Below are 7,761 nucleotides of genomic sequence, written 5' to 3'. Positions count from 1 at the left end.
GCTGCCCATGGTGCAGGGTCAGGACTGGTGGTGAGTCTGTGGGTACCAATGTCTGAAATGCAGCTGAGCCAGTGGAGGGAGAGGTTGGTGCTTCCAGGAGAAGATCTCCCAGGAGCTGTGATGGGAAGACCTGCCTTCCTGCTCTGATGGGGAGCGCAGTCTCACCTACTCAGCTTGTAGTTTCTCCCTGCCAAAATGTTTGCATGTGGGGTATGGATACCTGCCAGACAAACTTGAGTGCAGCTCTCTGTAATGGCCAAACAGCCACAGGAGATGGAGTGGGGCTTGCTCACCATCTGTCTGAGCTTGTAGCAGGGCTGTGATGCTGGGTCTGGAGGCAGCTGAGCCTGGGGGTGATGCTGCAGGGCTAAGTCCCCAGGAGCTGGGGTTTCTGTGTGTGTGTGATGCTGCAGCAGCAGCAGCACAGGTGAAAGCACCATGCTGGGCACTGCTTCTTGCCAGTGCCAATCTGGGCATGGAGCTGCTTGGGCTGCCAAAGTGAGAACGGAGAGGGGTCCTGTGTTCAGTGGATGCCAGTTTGGAAGGAAAGCACAGCTCCTGGCCAGTTTTCTGCTCCATTTGGTTTCCCTGTGGCTTGATGGGGATGTTAAATGGCAGGCGCTATGTGCCAAGCTTAGGCATCTCATCCCCATGTGGAAGAGCTGATGAAGAGCTGTTCTCAGGCATGGATGCAGATATAATCATTATTGGAGCTGACTGTAGTTGTGGGGGAGATGGCAGTGAGGAACAGCCAGCATTCATTGCAGGAGCTCACAGCCCAGCCGTGGGGTGTCTGGGCAGGAGATGCAGGGCTTGATTTGTGGGCTGCGGCACGCGGGGGAGAAAATTCTTTTGCAGATAGACTGTGCCTTGCTGAGCCCCAGGTGGGTCATACCCTCAGCTGTACATCCTGGGGTGGCAGAGAAGGGAACTGTGCACCTCTGCTGTGCTCACAATCCATCCCCAGGCTGTGCCTGCTCACAGCAGGCGCACTTCAAACACGGTCCGCTTCCCCTGTGCTTGTCTGCTCATTGAGTGGATTTCCAATAACATCACTGCAGGTCTTGAGCAAAGTTTTCAAAGTTAATCCCCCTGCACATAATCACCAGAGAAAGCCTTGTTTTAGCAAGGCACTGCCTTACGCTTGTTAGGAGGTGAACGGCAGCAGCTGTCACTGAATAATCGTTCTCATTAACTCATCTCTGTACCTTCTTTTGCTTGATGAAACCCTCTCTCCAAATCACAGCCTTGAGGGCTGCTCAAAAACAAAGCAGACAAACAAAGCTAGCTAGTAAAGCAAATGAGGACAAATAGGAAGGCTAAACATTCTTCTACTTTCTCTTTCTTTTTGTCCCGTAGAAAAAGTGGAGGGAAAATGTGCCCTGGATTCTAGTTCCTGCCCTACGTAAGGCAGCCCACCAGGGTACCATGTGGAGGCATGGCCCAGGTAACCACCTCTCCTATTTGGTAGCACTGGATCCAAGGACCAGAGGTAATGGCTTTGTTGCACCAGGGGAGGTTCAGGTTGGTTACTAGGAAAAAGCCCTTCTTGGAGGGATATTGGAACAGGCTGCTCAGGGAGGTGGTAGAGTCACTGTCCCTTGGAGGTGTTCAAGAGACATCTGGATATGGTATTTGTGGACATGGTTTAGTGGAGATGGGGTGATGGTTGGATGTTGTGATCTAGTGGTGCTTTCCAATCTTAATGATACTATAATAATGGAGAGAGCAAAGAGGCTTGGGTGCTGGATAGATACCTGTGTGAGCAGTGCTGTGGGAGCAGAAGGATTCTCTGCTGTCCCAAGTTACAGATGGTTTCTGGGCATTTACATCACTCTGGAGACTGTTCTCTCTGCCTCAGCCTTTTAGGGAAGCAGGATACTTGGGAGCCCACTGTGAGATGAAGAGCTCTCTGCCTCATCCTGCTCTTCTCCCTGCCTCTCTCTGGGACACTGAGCATTTCTGGCTTCTGTTTGACCAATGGTCTCCTGCTGACAAGGAGCATACGGCCAGGGAGGGTGCAGAGGGAAAAGTCATAGATTATCCTTAATTGAATAGAACAGATAGAGCTGACCTTCAGGGAACAAAGCCATGAATCTTCAGACAATAGAGTGAGTGCCACATGGATTTACTGTCCTCTGGCTTCAAAGGCCTGACCTCCACCACCCCTCTCCACCGCTGCAGGAGAAGAAGGACAAGGAGGATCTGCCTGGGGATGCCCTGATTTACATGAATCTCCTGGCACACAGGAGCTTTTACGCGTGTTTTCCTTGCGAGCTCAGGCTCCCAAATGCCTTGATGTCTTTGAAACAGGGTGCTGTGCTTCTGCCTTTCCCAGGGTTCAGTCAGCCCTTGAGGTGGCTGGGATTGGTGGACAAGGCTGGCTGCTGGGCTCCAGGGCTTGTGCTGTGTGGGGAGGGATGAGGGATCGAATGTGACGGAAGGGTCTTTCTGTGCAGTTTCCTCTTCTGCAGTGCCAGTAGTCACCAAGAATGTGTTGTTGATGCAGGAGGATTCGTATCAGATGCTCGGTCACTCTGAATCAGCATGGCTGTGTTGATTTGTACCAGCTGCAGCCTGGCCCCCCCTGCAGACATTTGGTTGTGCTCAGTGCTCAGGAACCAAGAGTAGGCACAAGTAGGAAGGAGGGGGAAGGAAAAAGAAAAAAAAAAAAAAAGCTTTGCTGCCTAAGAGCAGCTCTGTGAATATCAGACAGCTCCTCATGGGCAAATCCAGAGGTATGGCTGCGGTCTGTTGGGCTACTTCAGCTTTTCAGAGGAAGAACAAGGGTGTTTGTCTGTCTTAGGGCATGGGAATGGCATTATTGCATCCTACAGGAGATGCTGGGACCAGGGCAGCTGTATGTGGGTGTGGATTTGGTGGGCATCTCCTCTCTGCTCTTCGTCGGGGCACAAATGGATCCTGCGAAGGAAGAGAGAGAAACTCCCCGTGCTGCCAAAACCCATCTCCTGCAGGAGGAAGGCGAGGCCCCCAGAGGGCAGCACTGCTGGCTTGGTTGTAGGCAAGGGGAGAATGCCTGGCAGCTCCGCGGTTTTCCATCTGCGTAATGGAGTGTTTGGGAGGGAGAGGAGATGGAGAGTGACAGGCCGACCCTCTGGGTGGTGAGTGCGTATAGAAGGTACTGAACGCAAAGAGCCGAGGGAACGAGGGCTGCTCGGCCGAGCTGAGGGGCTTCTGAAGGCAGGAGCTCTGTCCCAACCCTCTCCTGCCTTGGACTGCTCCATGACGTGCCTCAGGACTCGACATTTGCCCTATGCTACCTCTGCAGTACAGAGAAAGTTTAGCAGAGATGAGTGATGAGCTCATGTGGGGATGAGCTCTGTGTCCTGGAGCTCCAGCTCTGCCCAGAGACCTGCACCAGAGCTGCTGGGGCTGGCCATTTGAGTACCTTTCTATCACATTTATAATCCTTACATGCTAATCTTGCACCACCCAGTGCTCGGAGGAACTGTGGTCAGCAAAGTGCTGCAGAACCTTCTGGCATTTGGACACAGGGTGCTTCAGGCTTAGGCACTAACCAACTCTTTCCTCCTGCTGTCACGTCCCTCAGGTCCTGTTTACACTTCCAGGCACAGCTCTGCCTTTGCAAAGTGATTTAATGCTGCAGCACCTGGGGCACTGCAAAGCAGCTCCAAGGGCCAGGGCAGAGCAGACCTGGCTGATAGAGCTGCTCTGTGGCACGCAGGGAGACAGCTTTGTGGTGTTTACTCTTTTTGTGTCCTAGGCATCCGGCACAGCCACGTGTATGTGTATGTGTATGTGCCAACCGCAACCTGCAAGTGGAGCTGCCAAAGGTCCCTTGCTCCTGAAGGCTTTGTTCCATCATGAGGATGGTTGTGAATAGAGAGTAACAGGTGCCGAGAGCTCTCCCAGCAGTGATCTGACATCCGAGAACCTTGAGCCTTGTTGTTGTGCTGGGGGATCTCCCCACATTTCACTGATCTTCTTGCTCCAGAATGCATCCTCTCTGGCTGTGTCTGAAATCCAGCTCTCTGCCACAGAGAATCCCTTCCCATCAGCCCCATCGTGTGACACAAAGTGGTGCCTGGAGGATGCTCACAAGGGGAAGTTCCTTCTGAGAGAAGGAAGAGTGTCATCTTCAAAAGAAATGTCCAAGAGAAAGAAGCTGGGGATCCTTCTGCAAGTTGCTCCTCTTTGAGTAATTTGGACGCTTGTGTATTTCTTCATGGGTTTATTTCTTCATCTGGTTTATTTCTTCATCTGGTTACACTTTAGGTCTACTCTCATTGTTAGTGCTGTTATGATTCATAGAATTGTTTGAGTTGGAAGGGACCCTTAAAGGCCATCACTCCAACCCCCCTGCAATGAGCAGGGGCACCTACAGCTCCATCAGGTGCTCAGAGCCCCATCCAGCCTGACCTTGATTTTTTCTCCAGGGATGGGGCACCACCACCTCTCTGGGCAACCTGTGCCAGTGCTTCACCACCCTGATTGTAAAAGCTTTTTCCTTTATAACAAGTCTAAATCTCTTTTAGTTTGAAACCGTTTTCCCTCCCCGCTGAAGAGTCTGTCCCCTTCTTTCTTACAGCCTTCCTTTAGTTGCTAAAAGGTTGCTATTAGGATTAAATCTGCTTTTTCCACCCAGGTCTTGCTGAAGGAACAGATGTGATCTCACACGAGTGTAATCTTGCCAGCAAATAAGGTATTGCTATTCTCATTCCTGTTTGCTTTTTGCCTGTTATCTTGGCACTGTACAAACTCGTAACTCAGAGTTCCCTGAAGAGTTAAAGCAAGCATGACAAATGAAGGCTTGGGAGTGAGGATGCAGCATGCTTGAGTGAGGTTTTTGTGTGTGGTGGCATGTGTGTAAGTTCAGTGGAAAATGATGAACAATTGGGAGTAATACTACATTTTCAATTATGTCATATTTCTCAAAACATACATATAAAATAATAAACTCATAGCGGTCTCAGCTGAAATGATTGGCCTTAGAAGAAGTTATTAATTCTTAATCACTTGCATCATGTAATGAGCCTTGTGACTGCTTGTTCTGTTTGAGGGAGATGAGAGAGCAGGCAGCGAGGCAGTACGAAAGCATGTCCCCAGCAGAGGATACCAAGAGCTGCTGTGCCAGGCTGAATTTGGGAGGATAAAGCTTCACAACAGAGCTAAAAGAGAAATGCTGATAGGGAAGCACTGATAAACTGAGCTATTCTGGGTGCAATGGGACATACCCATGGGATCGTATCCTGGCTCTGAGGTTGCTCTGTGATGGGAGTGTGCAAGTGAGCTCCTTCTCCAGTCCAGTTTGAGTGACTTGGCAATGAGGTGTGATGGTGGCTTGCAGAAGCCGCAGAGGTGAGCAGAGTTCAGTGTGGAACTGAAGGGGGCTGTGCACTGGGGGCTGCCGTGGGGAGCTGGCTCCAGGGCTGGTGGGCAGCACAGCTTGTGTTTTCTTCACCCACACATGTGGGGACACGTGGGTACTTGCTGAAATGCAGGAGGAGATGGAGGAGCAGAGGAGGGTAAGGGGAGTGGAGGTGGAGAAGTTTTCCAGTTTGGAATATCATTTTAAAGTTTAAAAAAAGAAAACTAAAATTCCCCTGTTGGGAAACCCCTTGGAGAATATTGGAAAATGAGGCCAAGCAGAGTTTCTTTGGATCCTGTGGAATTTAACACAGATTTGTCATCTAGCTGTCAAACCCACTGGAAATGTCTCACTCTCTATTAATAGTTTCATAGATTTTAGAGATTTTCTGGCTCAAAGGACCATTCTGTTCATCTCTTCTGACTTCTTGCATAAAGTGGGCTGCTCCTGTATCAAGCTCATCCATCCCAGCCAAACACAAGCGTATCTTTCAGAAGGATCTCCACTGAGACTTAAACACTTCCAGGCACGGCGAATCCAATTCTTGCAGAGGCTAATTGCTCTCACAATTAACCATGTCTTTCTGAACGCATCCAGCCTTCCAGCTGCAGCCTTTGATCTTGTAGGCAGGGATTCAGCTGGGTTAAACAGCCCTTAATCGTGAGGTTCCCTGTCTGGGGATTTGTTCACTTCACAGAATCACAGAATGGTTGGGTTGGAAGGAACCTTAGAGTCCATCCAGTCCCAACCCCTGCCATGAGCTGGTTGCTTCTCTCCAGCTCCCCCGTTTGCTGGTGACCTAAAGCCTCTGCCCTTTCCTCTACCTCTGCAGCTGGGGAGGTGTGGGAGCTGTTACAAGAGCTGGCATGGTGCTGAGCTCTCCTCCCCACTGCTTTCCAGAGTACCACCTCCAGAGACTTGTGCCAGACCTCATAATTAAGAGCCTGTAAAACCTTCCCCTTGCTGCCATGGCTTCTCCACGTGGCATACTGCAGCTGCGTCCCAAGAAACTGATTTAGAAGTGTTATTGGGGCTGGGACGTTTTTATGAGGTGCTGCTTTCACACTCCATCGCTTGAGAAGCCCAGACTGCCTTAATTAAAGACCTGGAGGGACACAACTCCTGGACAGGCAGACAGGGGTGCCTCTGCAGCACTGTCATCCAGCTCCCTAAGGGGCCTGGGTGCTCCTAAGGACCGCTGCCCCAGGACCTCGACTTCCCCCTCTGCCCCAAGCAGCCCAAGGACAGGGTCAGTGCCTGTGGGGGGAGAAGGACAAATCTGTAGTGCAGGATTAGTTTTCAGGGCTCGTCTTCTTAAAGCACCTGCAGCATCGTGCTGCTCGTGCCTGGGGATAATCCATCATGAGACGAATCTCCTTCCTGTGCTGGGCTGCATGTTACAGTGATTGTCCTTAGAGCCTGGGTCGTTTGGATGCGTGACTCCAGCTGAAGTGAGACCCAACGGGAAATGAATGTAGCTACTGGCTGGCGTGGAACTGCTCAGCCTCTTGGTTTAATGTAGCAGCTATATTTTCCCCAAATTAAAATGTATTCCAGTATCAGCCGTACCTCTCTTTGTCTCTTCTGTCAACTGAATGCTCTGGTGCATAAAAATCTGCGCATGGGCTGCACTTAATAAGTGCTAACAATCGTGTGCTAATTCTGTTAAATTTCTTGAGACTAACAGCTAAGATAACATGTTCAGTGCTTAGATGATGACAGAAATTCATATTTTTTCAAAAAAAGAAACAAATCTAATCCATCCTTTCCGATGGAGAACTTCATGAATTGCACCATCTCAAAATGCTCTTTAGTCATTAAATCTAATTACTGGAGCTGGTTACATCCAAATTTACATTTGCAACCGCAAGAGCAAGAAATCGAGATATTCCAATAACTGCGTGAATGTGCCAATGCTGTTAACTCTTCTTCTCCCCACAGAAGCAGTGTGAGCTGGAAGGACAGACCTGAGCAGCCCTGTGTGTGGGAGGTGCCCTGCTTGCTAATTGCCAAGCAGGTATGAGCTGCAGGCTTGGCTTCGGTAATGAGCATCTTCTTTTAGTTTATTAAGAGGGGGTTAGAGGTGATGTGATAATGGTCCAGAATTACCTACATCCAGGGGGGGCTTCTGGGAGACTCTTTAATCTCTTAGACAAGAGCACGGTGAGACTGGAGAGTTAGCCAGAAGAAAGGTTAAAGGTATACATGCAACGTGAGTTTAATTATCCAGAGAAGCAGCTCTCTGAGGGTGACGTCTGCTGTTTTCAACTTATTTTGCAGAAGTGATGCAGCTCAAGCAGCTCTAGCATTGCTGCCGGTGGGCACCTCTGAGCCCATCTCAGTTCCCGAGCCTCCCATGGGGCAGCGTGTTGTATATCTGTCCCAAGGCTTTGCACAATTGCTTTATTTTC

General features: G+C 50.0%; 1 long non-coding RNA gene across 1 annotated transcript; it reads left to right on the top strand.

Annotated features, from left to right (window-relative positions):
• Positions 1 to 7,385, top strand: LOC122183085. The gene is made up of 4 exons (XR_006180091.1): positions 1 to 30; positions 1,360 to 1,492; positions 4,628 to 4,684; positions 7,292 to 7,385. It is a non-coding gene; the product is annotated as an uncharacterized LOC122183085 (long non-coding RNA).
• The last annotated feature ends 376 nt before the right edge of the window (positions 7,386 to 7,761 follow it).

The sequence above is a fragment of the Lagopus leucura genome, unplaced genomic scaffold (assembly GCF_019238085.1).
Source record: "Lagopus leucura isolate 7727_CA_CO unplaced genomic scaffold, USGS_WTPT01 Super-Scaffold_100016, whole genome shotgun sequence".
NCBI classification, from domain to species: domain Eukaryota; kingdom Metazoa; phylum Chordata; class Aves; order Galliformes; family Phasianidae; genus Lagopus; species Lagopus leucura.
This window is presented reverse-complemented; position numbering and strand designations above follow the sequence as displayed.